Source organism: Talpa occidentalis, unplaced genomic scaffold (genome assembly GCF_014898055.3).
Source record: "Talpa occidentalis isolate TD23 unplaced genomic scaffold, MPIMG_talOcc4v2.1 talOcc4.12, whole genome shotgun sequence".
NCBI classification, from domain to species: Eukaryota; Metazoa; Chordata; class Mammalia; order Eulipotyphla; family Talpidae; genus Talpa; species Talpa occidentalis.
The window spans coordinates 91,977,477-91,994,867 of record NW_023601212.1 but is presented as its reverse complement, the minus strand read 5'-3'; the positions used below and the strand labels follow the sequence as shown (position 1 = coordinate 91,994,867).

Here is a 17,391-nt window from a genome sequence, read left to right as displayed (position 1 = left end):
AGGTTCCAAGTCCAAGGCTCATTCATTTTTCCTTGAAAAGGCAATTAACAAGGGTCAGAGAGGCTAGAGGCACCTTGGCACCCCCCAGAGACTTCCCCTCCACGTCATTAGACTGGTGGGAACGGGTGAACTACCAAGTGATTCAGTGAGATTTAATATTGAGCCTAAGAACTCCCTAAACTCATCTTCTGTGTGGTCTCAGTCTGCTCAGGCTGCTGGGGCTGAATACCTTAAATTGGGTGACTTATGAACAGCAGAAATTTATTTCCCACAGTTCTAGAGGCTGGGAGCTCCTAGATGATGGCCCTGGCAGGTTCAGTGTGGGTCTCTGGGAGGTTTGCTTCCTGTTTCAGGGCTGGAGCCTTCTGGTGTCCTCACATGGTGGAAGACATTGGAGATTTCTGTGGGTCTCTTGTAAGGACACTAATCCCATTATGGGGGGCTCCACCCTTGTGATATTAGTACATCCAAAGGTCCCATCTCCTAATACTATCATCACTGGGGGTAAGGACCTCAACATATGACTTTGTGAGGGTGTCCATGGGGGCGGGGATGTGCATAATATTCAGACCACAGCATCTCTCTTGACTATATTTGGGGAACATTGCAATGGTATATGCACCCTACATGGTGACCCCCTACATGGTGACATACAGCACATTTTTACTCTTCTCCCTTCTGTCATTGTTGTTGGTTGAGGGACTATCAGGGAGTTCAAGCATGTGACAAATCTCCAATGATAAATACATTTTTTAAAAATTAGCTGCCAAGGCTGGTAGGTTTGTGAGTGTGGATGGGAAATTTGTTCTCAGTTTAAAATGCAGGTCAGGGGGTCTCCCCGGTGGCGCAGCGGTTAAGCGCTGGGTTGCGAAGCTGCCTGCAGCCTCTGCGGCACTGGTTCGATCCCCAGCTGCTCCCCGGCCACCAGAGGAGGGTCCCACATGGCGCGCAGACCTCTCCTGCCGCCTGCTGCTCCCCTCAGCAGTGTACTTCGGTCCTTCTGCCTGCTCTGCTCCCTGCTCTGGCTCTGGTGAATTCTCTCACCCTCCCACACTTCTGACTGTGCCCAGTGCATGTGTAAACAAACAAACAAATAAATAAATAAAACATGCCTCTATTAAAAAAAAAAATGCAGGTCAGAACCCATCCGTTAGAGAGTATTTTCTGGTCTAAATGTAGCATTAGAGGGCAATATGTATCTTAGTGGGAAGGTGAAAAGAATAAAAATTTTGAGGACTCTCCATGTTTTTGGTACTTTGTATATATTGTATAATTTCCTTCACTATCATACACAACTGTTTTGCTGAAGAGACTTTGCACTTTCTGTTCCCTCTGCTCAACCATTATTCAACTCTGCTAAAACTTCCAGTTTTGTGTATGTTATGCACAAAGTTATAGTGTGATCACCACTAAGTGTTATTTTAATTATCTGTGCAGCATGTATCACCTGCTATAATGTAAGCTCCATGAGAACAGTGCAATCTGTTGAATCTGTCTTATCACTACCACAACCTGACTGGAATAGAGAAGGTGTCAGTAACTATTCTTTGAATGAATGACTTGTTTCATTTCATCCCCACCTCTCTAATAGGTAGATTAAGCTATTTTCCTCATTTTACACGTGACGAATCAGTCTCAGAGAAATTATATGAGGTGACACAACCAGTAGGTGGCATACCCAAGACTTGAACCTGAGTGATCAACTCCAGAACCATTATACTGGGGGCCCAAGAGTTAAAACACTATGGTTAAGATCACCTAGACACTAAAGATTCCAGGCCAGCTCTGGCTGCTCCCTAATTTCTATTGGCACAAGATCATTTTGTTTTCTGGAATAAGGAAGTTTGGGATTTCACAGCTCCAATCACTCAAATGCTTGAGGTCAGTTGGTGTTCATGTCAGTCAATGATGAGGTGACTCAAACATAACCATCAGTCTCATAGATTTTTGGTGACAACAGTACATAATAATTTTGATGCCAATTTCAAGGTGTGGCTCCCCACATCAAGCAATTCTCTAACATCAATGGAATGACCTACAATAAAATTAAATTCAGTTATTGTTACAGAGAAAGGACTTGCTGCCTCACATGCACAGAAACCAATCTCTATGGCACCGGGTTTTGAGGGGAGAAAGAGTTTATTGCAAGGTCAACCAGTAAGGAGACAGGAGAAAAAGCTCAAACACATCTCCCCGATATAGGGGCTTGTACTGGTTTTATAGAAACAGGGAAAGGAGGGAAAAAAACGTTCAGAATGTCAGTTATGGGCTTAGCAAAATCCGAATGGCTAGTTACAAATTGGCTCATACATGGAGAATTCTTTTTTCAAATAACCAGATTCTTGGGATTTCGTTGATGGACCCCTGTCTTCTGAATATGGTCCAGGCAGTTGTTGATGAGTCTCTTACTTCTGAATAAAGTTTTGGCATTCCCTTTTCTCTTAGTTCTGTGGATGGCATGGAATTTGGCTTAAAGTCAATTGCTTCTGCTCAAGCTCTGGTTGTTTGACTTATAGACTTTGTCAAACTCTTCTTCAAACTTTGCTGTAAACAAAATCAAAAGATCGTTAAATATACAATGATGGGACAGCTATGGTTTCATGTTTATGCTATTTACCTAGAGATAAGAGATAACATCAGATTCTACAGTTTACTGGTCCAAGTCCCAAAAGACTGCCCTCCCCTAGCCCCACTACTGATGTCAAACACCTCTTAGACAATCAGTATTTATCCCTCATACTTGGTCTCAGTCATCATAAAATAATAAAATATCATCAAATATTAAAAAGTTGAATTTAAGGACCCAACCCATCAGGGTGTGAGACTTTGGCTAAATTGTTTTATTTTTCTTAGAATTCCAAAGACTATAGTGATAATAATAGTTACCTTTTATTACGTGCTTGCTAAGTGCTTGATACTATAATACATATTTATCTGCATTAGCCAGTTCAATTCTCATGACAATCTATATTACCCGATTTTACAGATAAGGGGGTAAATAAATTGACAAGATTAAATAACTAGTAAGGGGTGGAGCCTAGCATTACAGACTGATTTGTCTTCCTCACACTTTTAATGCTCACGCAATATTGCTTCAATTTCCTATATTATGGGTCTCAGTTTCCTTTACTATAAATGAGTATAACAAGAGCTTTTCTTGGTCACTAAACAGTGTTTTGGGAAAAATAAAATAAGATTGAGTCCGAGAAAATCCAATGAAAACCCTGAATCACAAGAGATCACTCTTGTTAGTATGGCTAACAATTGGTTCTGGACACAAGAAACACTGCTCAGCTCCCTCAGATTATAGTCACTGATGCTGAATTACCACCATCTACCTCATCCATTAAGGAGTCCAAATTCATAGTCCTTCCCTTTCCACATTCCCAGACTGAAGTATTTATATGCTTCATTCTATTTCATATGCCCTGGGACCCTAACTCTTCCCTTATGTGACAACTAGATAATGTGATACATTAATTGGTGCCAAGGGGCTAATGGGAAAATGATATAGGTGGTGCAGGATACACCGCAATCTCCTTCCATCCTTCCCTTATCATTCCCTCCCCAAACTCAAAATGTTCACATTGATGATAACTTCTGGGAAAATGCCCTCTTTTTCCAGTCCTGTCCTTCCTCTACTGCAGCAGCTCTTAACCAGGAGCAATTTTGCTCCCTAGAGAACACTTGGCACTGTCTGGAGATGTTTTTGGTTGTTACAACTGGGAGGTGGAGCACAGCTACTGGCATCTAATGGGAAGAGAGATCAGGGATGCTGTTCAATATATTTCAATGTGTGGGTCAGGCCCCTACACTAACAATTACCTGGCCCATAAAGTCAGTAGAGCTGAGGTTGAGAATTCTTGTCATCATCAGATTCCTTAGAGATTCTTATATAAGGAAGATGAAGTCAGTGGGAGAATATTCAAGCCCTGTTTTGGCTTCACATTTTATAGGTGTTTCACAGGCCACAGGTTTTCTTTGCCCAGCATTCCAGATTCTTTTTATGCTGAAAGATTCTACCTTCCAGGTATAGATTTAGGAGACTGATCCAGAGGGAAGAAGAGACCCATTTGGAGTTCTTACTTTGGATTTTTTCCCAATGGGAGGTGGAGGAGAAAATAGTTTTTTCTATTCTGGGTCCAGGGTTGTTATGATATCAACTCAGAGAAAGTCCAGGTAGGAGGTCATAAAACTGGTATGTAGAAAGAAGCAACTGACACAAGAAATAGATGGTGAGTGAACTGAGGGCAATAAAGACACTGACTTTAGCCATTGCTTTGCACCAGCCCTGATCTTCCAGTTTCTTGCCTTAAGCTAGTTCGAACTGAGTATCTGTCATTTGCAGTGAAAGGGTTCCAAGTTAGAAATGTTGAAGCAAATTTCTTGGACAAGGAATTTTCTGGGTGCATTGAGACTTACCTGGGTAGTATTTGACCAAGGAGAAGTGATGTATCACAGATGGGTCTTCTTAGTCTTTGGACCTTCATAGAGAGCATATGAAAAATGGAGTAATGAAGTTGTTGGAGAGACTAAATAATACACATGCCCTGGAAAGATATTTTTATTAAAAATATTAAAAATTGACTTTCAAATATTTTTCTCTACTTATAATGATTATTTATTTTCATCCAAATATCATGCATAATTTAGAAAACTCTGGAAGAAAAGCCTACTGAATTTACCCATGTTCTTGTTCTTTTTCCCCTCTTAATGTTACAAAGATCCTTTCTTTAAATTTCTTTTCTGTTTAGAGAACTTCCTTAAACCATTCTTTAGGATGCTGGTAATAAATTCTTGTCGTTTTCCTTCACCTAGAATGTCTGAGTTTCCTTTTTATTCCTGACGGGCATTTTTACTGGGTATAGAATTCTGCATGGACAGTTCTTCCCTTTCAGCTCCTGAAAAATATTGTGCCATTTCTTTCTAGCCTCAGTGCTTTCTGATGAGATAGTCTGTCATTTGGATTTTTTTTCTATAAGTATTTTTTTTGTATTTAGTTTCCAGAAATTTATGTGTGTGGATATCTTGTATTTGGGAGTTTCTTAGTTTCTGTAAATCTGTGGATTTACATTTCTTACCAAATTTGGGGACTTTTCAGTCATTATTTCTTTGAGTAACCTTTTAGACACACCATCTCTGTCTTTCTTCCCTCATTTTGGGGAGTACTGTAGTGATGTGAATGTTAGCTTAGTTATAGTACACAGATCCCCTGGCTCATGGTTCATTTTTCCTTTTTCAGTCTATTTTCCCTCTGTTATTCAGATTAGGTAATTTCTATTGTTCTATTGTCTAGTTCATTTATTATTTTTCTCTTCCATCCATTCTGTTGTTCAACCCATTCAGTGCATTTTAACTTTTGGTTATTGTAATTTTCACTTTTAAAATTCTATTAAGTTTTTCTTCATATAGTCTACTTGAGTGCTGACACTTTCTATTTATTTACCAAGGTTTTCTTTCTTTTCACTTGTTTTGATTGTTATTGATCATAAAGCATTTTTACAAAGTCTGCCTTAAATTTCCTGTCAGATCATCCTAACAGCTCTGACATCTTGGTGTTAGCATCTACTGATTATAGTATTTTCATTCAGTTTGAGATATTCCAGGTTCTTGGTATGATGAATGGTTTTCAATTGAAGCCTGTACATTTTTGTATTGTTTTAGAAATCTTTAAATCAAATTGAAACCTCTGGTCTAGCTGGCTTTCTTTTATATGCTCTGGCAGGGAAGTGTGTAATGCCATCCTATTAGTTTCAGGTAGAAATAGAGGTTGTACTTATATTTGCTTTAAATGTGATGTCTGTGAACTTCAGTTGTACTCAGCAGAAGGAATAGAGAAAAATACATCTACTTGACTTTCTTGGAAGCCAATTTCTTTTATTCGTTAAGTATCTATTAAATGCCAGAAATGCAGTAAAAAGTGTATACACCTTGCAGTCATATCGAGCTAAGTCTGAATTCACCACTTATAGGTTATGAGAATAGAAGACAATATATAGCATTTCTCAAAGTGCTTTCATTTAAATTCTATCTTTTAATCTTCACATCAAATCTGTGAAGTAGGTTTTATCAAAGTAATTTTGATGGGAAAACAGACTTAGTGAGGCAAAGTAATTTTCTCAACATAATTTGGTTCCCAACTTTACACCCCACTTGCCACTGGATCAGGAAGAGACAAAGAAATAAATAAAAAGAGGACTAGGGCAGCTTGGTGTTGGGTGGCATGAGAAATAAAAGTGGGCAGCATAGTGGCCAGAAGTAAACTTGTAGTGGATACCACGAACACTTGGATCTGGTTCCAGTTGTGTTACCAGGATAGCTATGTGACCTTGGCCAAGTCATTTAATCTTCCTGGGCCTTTCCTCCTGACAAATGCAGAAGTGTAAGGTGCTTTTCACCTTAGATGAAATTTTATGATGGGTCTAAGATATATTAAGTTCCAAGGACATTCTAGATGCAATAATGAAGAGAGTAGTGATCTATCAAACTCAGAAATGGATATATAGGACATCAACAAAGAATTGGAGTGTTGAAAATACTTTGGTGAAGACCTTGGTCAAGGAAAGGAAAAGGGTGATTAGCTATAAAATTTTCTTAAATGCCTTTAGGTCATCAAGCAATTAAGAATGCATCTAATCTGAGGAAATGCCTTTCTATGAGAAAAGAAGCTAGAATATTCCTCTTTTTGGAGACTTCCCTTGGTGACCCATGCTGGCTTGTTATCTCCCACTAGGGGTCTCTTATCACTTCATTTTTTAAATATTTATTTATTTATGCATACAAGAGCTGGGGCACAGGCCACAGGTGTGGGGGTGGTGGTGGTGAGAGGATCCACCAGAGACAGAGCGGGGAACAAAACAGGCAGACTGGCTGAAATACACTGCTGAGGGGAGCAACAGGCGAGACAGTAGAGGTCTGCCTCGCCATGTGGATTTCTCCCTGGCCGGCTGGGGATAGAACTCGTGCTGCAGAGGCCGTGGATTTCTCCACAGTGTGGCGTTTAACCCCTTGCGCTACCAAGGAGGCCCTCTTAATTTATTTAAATAATATTAAAATAGACAATAATCTAATTAATAGTCATTTAATTTATTTTAATAATAATTTAAATAATGTTTATTTAATTACAAGTCTCCCTTTTCTGTGGAACAGGAACAGGTATTATGTAGACTGTGTGAACTGAGGGTGTCTGAACACTCACTAAGTGCTTGTTCTCTCTTCTCATAAACACCCTTATGAATTATGTGCTACAACTTTTCCCCCTCCCTCCCTTTTAATGTAAGAGGAAATTGAAGCTCACAGAGTATTCAGGAACTTGTCTAAGGGCAGTCAGCATGTAAGTGACTGAACTCAGATGTTTTCTTAGTTTTCTCTGCTTGTTGACCCTTGTTCTTTACCACCATACTGTCATGTGTTGAATCACACCCATCTTTGTAAAGTCAGAACTCAATAATCTGGGAACAGAGTATTTGGTCAATAAATGTTTGTTGAGTAAATAGATGGAAAGATGGATTAAAAGAAGACGAGATGGAGGAACAAGAAACTACAATGGAAGGGTAGATGGTCCAAGGATGGAATAAAGAAAGGATGCAAGGTTGATGGGTTAATAAATGAAAAGGAATGAGAGGATGGGTGGATAGATGGATGGATGGATCGATGGATGCATGGGTGGGTGGGACACCCTGACTACCATTTTGCAGTTAGAAATCAGGGGAGCATAGGAATCTGAACTGTTTGACTCAGAAGTTCATGCTCTTGGCCCCTCTGCTTTAATTCTGAAGAGGGTCCCTTCTCTTCAAAGGTCCCCCTATACAGGTGGATTTCCAATGCAGGGATCTCTGAGTAATGGGTTCCTGTAGTCAGAAGTGTAATAGTCATGGTTTGGGTTATGGGAAGGGAAGGATTCAAACAGAGGTTGGATCCAGTTCTCAGGGGAGGAAGCTGGCAAGCACTAAGGAACCAGGATATGACAGACTGAAGCTTTGATATTTATTAGCTGGGTGGCAAATTGGGTGGCAAAGTATTTAATCTCTTTGAACCTCTGTTGCAAAATAAGGGTATTATTACACCTATTTTTCAAGCTTATACCAAGAATTAAATGAAACAGTGTTTGTATAAAATTGCCTGATGTGAATTCCCAATAAATAATAGCTGGCATTATGATTACTCCTATTATTATTATTGAAAAATCCTTGGATTTAGAAGGACTGTCTTTGAGTCTCAGGCCTGGAATTTACCACCAGATATGTGACTATGGACAGGTAATTTAACCTCTTGTTCTTTCCTTTTATCCCACACTCATTACATAAGTGTCAGGCCTGTGCTAACTGGGGAGAGTGCTATGGATATGCCTTGGTCTGTGCCTTGAGTCACTCATAATCTAGGAGAGGAAACAGACATTTGCATGACAGAAGTAACACGCTAGTGAAGAAGAGTTAATGGATAATATCAAACTGGTGAGCATCTTGGAATCAGAGAAAGGGTTTTAATTCCTGGCTCAACCTCTTACTAACTCATGGCCAAAACAAATCACTTCATCTTTTTAGGCTTCAGTGTTCTTACTGGGAAAATGGGCAAGATGCTAATAGCATGTGCTCATAGAGTTGTTGCAGCTTTGGATGAAAGTTTGCATGTTAAGTCCTTACCAAAAGTTTCATCAGTACAGTAAGAACATTCATCCCTATTTTGCCTGTGTATGTCATAGGCAAGTATTAAATAAAATTATACCAGTTAATGGGGTTTTTTAAGATGTGATGTAAAAAATTAGTTGCTACCTTTCTAAATGCCTGCACCAGAAGGTGCAGCACAGAAATTGTGCGGTATTCACTGTTATCTAAACTGGTTATGCAATAAATAGTTGATGATTCATGATTATGAAGGTAAATTCTGATCTGTTCTTCCTCTTGTCCAATGGAGCTCTAATTCCAGAGCATTCTGCAGCCAAGAGCGAGGGAGCAAAAGTAGGAATTTGGAGAGCAGATTCGAGATGAGATTAGAATTGGAATAACGGGTGATTACATGCAATTTATTTTCCAAGCAGCTGCTTCAACTTCATGACTGTCTCCTCATTCCAGTTCCATAGGTCACCTCCTGCTGTCCTTAGCGCAGGTGTGGACCACAAAAGTGAAGAAGATAAAGGATACCTAAAGCCAAATGGGGCGGATCCTAAGAGGGGCCAGTGATGGGCCAGGGTGGTGTGGAACTGATGATATTGGAGGTGAGGTTAGCCTGTCTTTGTTCTGCTGGTAGTATGCATGGATTCCTTCTGTTCTTGTAATTCATTCATTCAAAAAATACCATTTGGCCATTCACTATGGGCCCAGCACTGTACGAAGCACTGTAGAAGGAGTGAGTGAAATATCATCTCTGTCTTCTCTGAGCTTATTCAGGGACCCCAAGTTCAAATACCTGTGGGAACTGTGTTCGAGTAACAGAAGGGACTGTAAACAAACAAACACCCCCCGAAAAAAACAACAACCATTTTTTCGGTGACTTTCATCTAGTGAGACTGTTTTACTTTCTAATTTGGAAGTCTTTTGTGGGTGGTAGGGTGGGGGGTGGAGGGGCAGCAGGGGCGTCTCTGCAATCATTCAGGAACGAGGTGATGGGGACTTTTCCATATTTACTGAATCTTTTAGGCTTGCCCTGGAATGTTCAGCTGACACACGACTGGAGAGAGGAACTAGTATAGAAGGTTTCTGTGGCTCAGGACTGGAAGTGGCCCTCATCGCTTCTTAGAGTTCACTTGCTGGAACTCAGTCATGTGGCCTTGCCAACTGCAAGGCATCTGTGAAGTGTAATCTAGCTGTGAACTCAGGAAGAAGAGGAGTAAAGTTTGGTGATTGACTATTAGTTTCTGCCACGGGCTTCCGATTGGAGTGAGTGAAATGGGGTAGATGAGAGCTGCAGTCAGGACAACAGAGCTCTCTGGAGATGTTTCTGTTCAGGGGGTCGTTGCCACGTGGGAACCATGCCAAACCTTCTTCTTTATCAAGAGAAATGGAAAATCTCACTTTAAGTGTATTTTTCCCAGTTCTTAATATGAGCGGTTACTTAAAAAATTGACAGGATCGTGTGGGCAATATTCTGCAGGCCAAATGTGGCCCAGAGGGCCCCAGGTTTTGGTTTCTGTTTCATGGTCCAGCTGGAGAAACCTAAACAAGTCACTACCATTCAGTCCAGCCAGAGCTGCCACTCAGGATGGTTAATCATTTAGTCACTGATGTTATTGCTAGTCTACTGCAGCAAGAGGCTTGAAGAAGACATAGTTCCTACCTTCAGGGAGCTTACGCCAACTGGGGAAGGCAGAAAGGAAACAGAAATGCGGAAGAGAAGATGAGGTGTGATGGTATGCAAGATAAGGGAACCCAAGCTGGCCAGAGGAATCCGGGAGCTTCCTGATGTTCCTGGATTGCCCTTGTCAATAGAAGGAAACAGAGTTTGAGGAGAAGGAAAGCAGTTTCATTTGTTGACAAACTGAGGAGGCAGCAGACTCATGTCTGAAGGTCCCAGTCCAGCTCTTTGGCAGGGTGTGATCAGAGTCAGAAGGGAGCAGACAGGGAGGGGGTGGGGACAGCATGTCCACCTGTGACACATGTCTGGAGGTTCTGGTTGGCACCAGCTTGCTTTCGCCATCACCAGGTGGCCAGCCATTCAGATGATATGGTCCCATCATGCTCTTTTCCCTCAGAATGTAGGAAAACAAAGTTCTAAGCATAGAGGGTAAATAAAGGAAATGGGAGAGCTTATCTGTTGGAACAGAGAGACAGATTCTTTGTTGCTGCATCACTAAAGGATGAGAAGTATAAGGTGGGATGTGAGGTGTGAGGAGGGATTATCCAGGTAAAGGGTGTCTAGGGGATGGATGACCTAGATAAGGGATTGCATGTGCAAATGTCCTGAGGTAGGAAAAGGACCCTGCATTTGAGGAAGTTAATGCATTCTGATGAGACTGGAAGTGTGGCGCAGTCAGCCACCAACGTTTTCAGTGCTCAAAGCATCAAACGTAGGGCCATATAGCTTATGCCTAAATATTTTCAATTACCTATTACATTTAAAGAGTAAAATACAAATGTTAATGAATATCCAAATCCACATTATTTAAATAAAACGGAAATTTGCTTCTGCTTTCAGGAACTTAAATTCTAACACCGAATCATGTTAGCATTCAAAGTTGAACTCATTGTCAATGCCAAGAGCCATCAGGCTTCACAGTCTTCACGAATGGCATCTAGACCCACATACATACAAATGGCAGAGTAATCGAAGTCATTTCATATTGCCAAGTACTTCTCAGCTGCTGCGTCCAACCAGGGCAAACGCTGTGCTAGTTCGTGACTACCTCTGGACCCAGGAATTGAAACATGAAGGGAAGCAAGAGAACAGTCACTTGCATTACGAGGAAACAATGCTTCATTTTGTAAGAATATATTGCATTTGTGTTATCTGAGTGGAAGGACTGACAAGTTAATTAATTTGTATTTTCTTTTGCCTAAGTGTTTTCCGGGCTGAAATTTCTGCCTTCAAAGGCAATGTTTGTTTCCCCAAATCAGCAGGGGCCCCCTAGACAATCCTTCTTGGCATTTGAATGCAGTTGCCTTTTATTTTAAAGTCACAGAGCAGAAGCTTTTCTCTGGGGCTGGAATGATATTATTCACCAGGGTGGATGTTTCTCAGGTATAGCTCCCCCGGGGCTGGTGCTGAATGTCAGATCTCAAGTGATCTTCAGGGTTGCCTTCGTGTACTTTAATAGATGTATTTTTTTTTCTGTGTGTTTGTGATATGTGGACCATCTAAATTGTGGGGCCCCCTCTTCCCCAGACCTACAGGGTGGTGCTGGTAAGGAGGAGAGAGGCACTCATCATGGAGACCCTCACAATTCATACATGGGGACTAGGATTTTATCCTAAGTGTGATGGGAGCCTTTGAAAGGTTTTAGGCAGGAGAAGGACATAATCAGACTTGGATTTTTATTAGTTAACCAATTAATTAATTGATCAATTAATTGATTAATTAATTTACAAAGTACAAGGACAAATCCACTTCTGTTTATTGGCTTTTCAGTAAGTTTAAATCCTTGAGCGGTACAATGTCATGCAGGTTCTGTGTCCTAAGGCTTTAGCTGGAAGGTTACTGCAGAATCTGGCTTTATAAAATATCACTCTGAAGTTGTGTGAAAGAGAGATTTGAATTAGGCAAGAGTGGATGTGAATTTGCTTTCAATAGAACATTGAATGAGCAATTAGGAGGCCATCACCACAGCTTCTCACATCCAAGGTTCTGTGTTCTGTCAAAGCATCAGCCTTGTTTAGGGTCCCTTATTGGGGAGATGTTAGCGTTCATTTTGGATTTGTTTTTAGTTGGGAATTAGGCTTAGCAAATGCTTCTGTGTACTTAGGGAATGGCCCTTCTTTAATTATCAGTCTTTGAAACCCTCTAAGAGCTAGGGGTGCTTTCAACTTTCTGTAGGATGAAGTCACAATTTGGTCAGAGCCTTAGGAAATATTTGGGACAAAGCTCTCTCCAACTCTGGGGCAGGTAGGGAGCTGAGGTGGGTGGATTTCTCCCCATGCCTTAAGATGGGTGCCCAGTTCCTTGAGGAGGCATGGAGTAGAGATGGTGAGGTGAGAGAAGGCAAGTGTCCATAATGAGGGGTGCACAGGTGTCATGGGGGTGTGGGGGGCATCTCTAGCGGGTGGGAGATGTTGGAGGCTCCCTGGTCATTCCTTCTGCGTGAACAAGGAGTAATTTATTAGGGAGTTTCAGCCTCTGGTCGCACCTCTTTCTCTCCTGCAAATGCCTGTCCTGGAAGAAGAGGGTGCCCAGTGACTGATGCGGTCAACGCCTTTCTTCAACACTTGGAAATTAACCCCCAAATATTTTATTACTTAGAGAAGGACAATGAGCGGCTTGACCACTTGCTTTTGTGTTTTCTCCAGGATGGCCCCTGGAATGGTGGAGCTCAAAAGCTTCCCTGCTTTTTCACGAAATTTGCCATCCTTAGCCAAAACCACATCAAGGAGTTCCGAGACCCGTGCAGGCACCCTCTCCTCATGACCGAGGTGCTGCGGAAGCTGCCTTCTGGCCTCAGCTGTCAACTCTGTCACAGCATTTGCTTTGCAACTGGTCTTGTTAGAAAAGAAAGGAGGCCAAGAGTATCAGGCAAAAGTGGGCTTTATTGAGGCTATGGCTCTCTGCAGGCCAAGAGTCACGCCCCAACATGGGAGCGAGGGTCTTTATAGGGGCAGGCTACTGCCGGAGTCTTTTGGTGCTCGAGGGCAGAGGGTAGGCGGGGTCTCTCCTGCCCTGAGGGTCTGCTAGAATATTTACTGCTGTCAGCTTATGTCTAGTTTAGTTTCTCTCTGGTGCCTCAGGCCTCAGGGACGGGGCAGTGATGGGTTTTACGATGGGCCTGTGTGTGCTCTCTTCAGGCTTGGCAGGAAAGCCTGTGGTGACACCACCTTTAGGCTCAACTGCCACAGACCTCCAGAGGAAGCGGCCTCCTGGTTCCTTGCGCTGGCTTTTACCCTCCCCCCGGCTCTGCTCATTGCACCAGCGTTTTTAGGTATCTCAGGGCCCCTACAGGGGACGAGCAGAGGCCAGAGCGCCCTGTCCTTCCCCTGCTGGCTGCCTTAGCTGGCAACCAAGTCAGGACATCCGCTGGGGAGGGAGGCGGCTGGTCCTGGAAACTGAAATGTAGATTTTGAGTCTGTAAATCTGGGGTGGGGGGCTGAGATTCCAAGGGTTCCCATGTGATGTTGCTGCTGTCGGTCCCAAGACCACACTCTGAGAAGCCAAGTCTGAGAAGCCAAATGGGGATGTGGACCTTCTGTTGGTGAAGAGGGAGAAAGGAGCGAGAGACTCAATCTCCCTCCTCTTGGCTTTTTGCTTCTCTGGCTTCTTGCCCCGCTGGACGGGGCCCTCCTAGAGTCACAGAAACTGTCACTAAACTCCAAATCATGGGCCCTCAAGGTCATCCAGTCCAGGTAGAGCAACGCAGAAGCAGGGGTGACGGCTGGCCTGGTCAGTGCATTTCTGAGAGATGGCTCGTTACCAGCGGCAAATTGTTCTCTAAATTTGGGTTTTGGCCTAACTGCCCCAGGCAAACCTAACCTTTCAAACACAAGCACTTCTGTCTGGGTGTGCTGGGGCCTCAGGGGGACGGGAGGAGGCTGCCTCAATGGGGAATGGCATTTAAGATGCAGCCTCTGATTGGTCCCTTCAAACAGCGCCTCTGCCTTAAAGGACAGGTCGGGAGGATGTGGCTAGGAATTCAGTCTGTGGTGATTTGAGGGAAGTGTGTAATAGCTGACATCCCGGAGTGAAGTCACCTGGGCTGTGGCCTCAGACTTGCCGGAAAAAGGCTGTCAGGTTCCGGCTGCTGGGTATGAGCTGGCAAGCTGCCTCTTCTATCTACCTGCCCAGGGTGCTTCTCCTGTCCTGTCTGCCACGTGGGCTAGGGAAGGGTAGGCATCAAGGTTAGACACCTGTGCTTCTTCATAGCTAGTGTCCAGCTCCCCACCCCTCCCCAATTTGGGGGATATTCTCTGCTCTGACTTTGATGGAGCTTCCTGTCTCAGAACCCATGTTAGAAGCCACTTCTTCCTGAAAGCTGTCTCCGCCTCCCTCACTGGTACCAGGAGTTATAGCTGCTATTCTGTGTGCTGTTGTTTATAAGTTTGTTACCATTTATTGTCATCCCACCAGGTCCTAAGCACTGAGATAAGAGCTTTGTTCCTATTATGTCATCCCATCCTTCCACAATTTACTGTCATCTGCATCTTACTGGATCTCAGAAGGGCTAAGTCACCTGCCCAAGGTCACAGAGTTTGAAAGCAATGGATTTGAGGCTAAGTTTCCTGTCCCCAGAACACACACTTTAACTTACATACCAGCAGTTTCCCAGTCTTAGAAAGAGAGAGGTGAGGTCCTGTTGAGCCCATTCCAAGGCTTGCTCCTTCCCTCTCATCCCTTCCAAACACCAAATGATAAAAGATCTAAAAAATTAGGCCTTGGCCATCTTGAGTTCAGTCTTAACTCTGCTTCTTCCAGGTATGCGACTGGGAACAAAGGTCTGAACTTGGTTTGTTCATCTGTAAAATGGGGATAAAACATCTTGGAGTTGTAATGGGGACTAGATGAGTTGGAAAGCTGTAATTGTTATCATTTTGCTATTAATCAGCCTCTACTGAGATGTTCTCTGTTTTGTTCATTCAATCATCTGTCCAGCAAATATGCATTAAACGCCTTCTCCATGCCAGATGTTGTAGTTGGATCTATGAATATTCTTTAATCATTCCTCACTAACTGTGGCTCGAAGTTGCTGCCAAATGACTGAGTTCTAAATCATTTAATTATGCCAACCCTTGGGCTCAACCAAGAGGTGTTTTTGATCCCTTTTAGCTCAAAAAGATCCCCCTCACCTCAAAGTTCTGACGTTCAGTGACACAACCTAGGATCTGTCCACTCACTTGGGATCCAGACATGAACAAGCCAGGGGTTTTGAATTTGGGAATAGTTTCTATAGAAATTCTGTTATACAATGCCTGGTAGTAGGTCTCAGACTGCCAGGCTACTGCTGGGCACTGGGGATGTAGGGAGACCCCTGCTGTGGTGGTGAATGTGTCAACTTGAGGGGGCCATAGGGTGGTTAAGCACCATTTTGGGTGTGTCTATGAAGGTGTGTCTGGAGAGATTAGCATTTAAATCAGTGGACTGAGTCAAACAGCTTGCCTGCCCAAACAGTGTATGGGCCTCATCTGATCTGTTGAAGGCCTGGATGGAATAAAAAGCTGAGTAGGAAAGAATTACCGCTCTCTGCTCAGCTGTCTTTGAGCTGAGATGTTAGTCCCCTTCCTTCGGATACAGATTTGGATTGGAACTTACACCATCCGTTCTCCAGGTTCTCAGGCCCTTGGCTTCAGACTGGAAGTTAGTCTGCCTTCCTGAGTCACAGGCCACTGGACTCAGACCCGACCCATACCCTCAGTTCTCTGGGCCTCCAGCTTGCCAGATACAAACCTTGAGCAGTCTCCACTGACATGTGAGTTAACTCCTTCTGGTAATATCTCCATCTATATGCATGTCTGATCTGTGCAGGCATACCTCGTTTTATTGAGCTTTACTTTATTGTTCTTTGCAGATATGACAGATTTTACAAAACTCTCCATTAGCAAAAGAATTACAATTTGCTGAATGCTTAGATGATGGTTAACATCATTTAGCAATAAAATACTTTTAAACACAATGCTATCAAGCACTTAATACACAATGTAGTGGTTCTATATGCAAATAAGTTTTATATGTACTGGGAAACCAAAAATTTGTGTAACTCACTTTATTGCGATATTTGCTGTACGTGGTGGTCTGGAACAGAGTCCTCAGCATCTTCAAGGTGTGCCTTTGTGGATGTGTCTCCTCTCAGTCCCATTTCTCTGAGCATCAGGACTGAACAGCTGCCTCCATGTTTGCAATATGCATCTCACTTCCTGGCATTCCAAGTTGCTATGGTGAATTCTCATCTGCATCTACATTTAAAGCAACATCCCATGTTATTATAAGTTATTTGGAAGAACTTGGCCATAGTGTCTGCAGTTAATATTGAGGCAAGATGGAAAATGGCTTGATTCTGAGTGGTTTCTAATCAGAGACAACAGATGTTCATGAAGGTAGAATTTTCTTTGAATTGGTATTTTGATAATAACATTAAACAAAATTCCTTAGGTAGAAAGAGGAGCTTTAACTTGGGCCATATGTGTGTTGCTGAAAGATTTTGGATAAATGGATGGTGGCATTTGCCACGGTATCTCAAGAATTAAGCGTGCTATCCTGAGGTCACCAGAGCTTTTTCCTGCATCTCCCTTAGCTCTTGGGATAAGAAGAAAGACTTCTGAGATTATAAGAGACTTAGACTTTTACTTAATAAAATCTAAAATTCAAAGGGGACCAAAAAAATCCCTTTTTCTTATAAGTACCTCATCTCTGCAAAGGTTCTTCTCTTCTTCCCTTGGAAGAAGCAATGGTGTGCATAAGCCAGCTAGTTCTCCCTGGCTTCTGAGAACAAACTATCAAGTGTATTCAGGAATTTTGGAAGCAGTTGTTGAACTTGGTATCTTGAAATTAGCTTTGGTGGGATCATTAATATCAATGACATCTTCAAATGTTATAATTCAGATTTGTTTTCCTGAGAGCTGGTTTAACTGTATATCCTTGATTATAAAGATAATAGTCCACTCTGCATTCTTTTTTTTTTTAAAGATTTATTTATTTATGCATACAAGAACTGGGGTACAGGCCAGAGGTATGTGGGAGGGTGAGAGGATTCACCGGAGTCAGTGGGAAACAGAACAGGTAGATCCACTGAAATACACTGCTGAGGGGAGCAGCAGGCCAGAT

General features: G+C 42.5%; 1 long non-coding RNA gene across 2 annotated transcripts; it reads right to left on the bottom strand.

Moving 5' to 3' along the window:
* Positions 1-2,122: 2,122 nt before the first annotated feature.
* Positions 2,123-16,464, bottom strand: LOC119240195 (uncharacterized). Of its 2 annotated transcripts, none has more exons than XR_005124101.2 (3): positions 16,333-16,464; positions 4,423-4,550; positions 2,123-2,544 (listed from the first exon to the last, which is right to left on the bottom strand). It is a non-coding gene; the product is annotated as an uncharacterized LOC119240195 (long non-coding RNA). The 2 variants fall into 2 exon arrangements; XR_005124102.2 differs by having other exon boundaries at positions 4,423-4,484.
* Between the last annotated feature and the right edge of the window lie 927 nt (positions 16,465-17,391).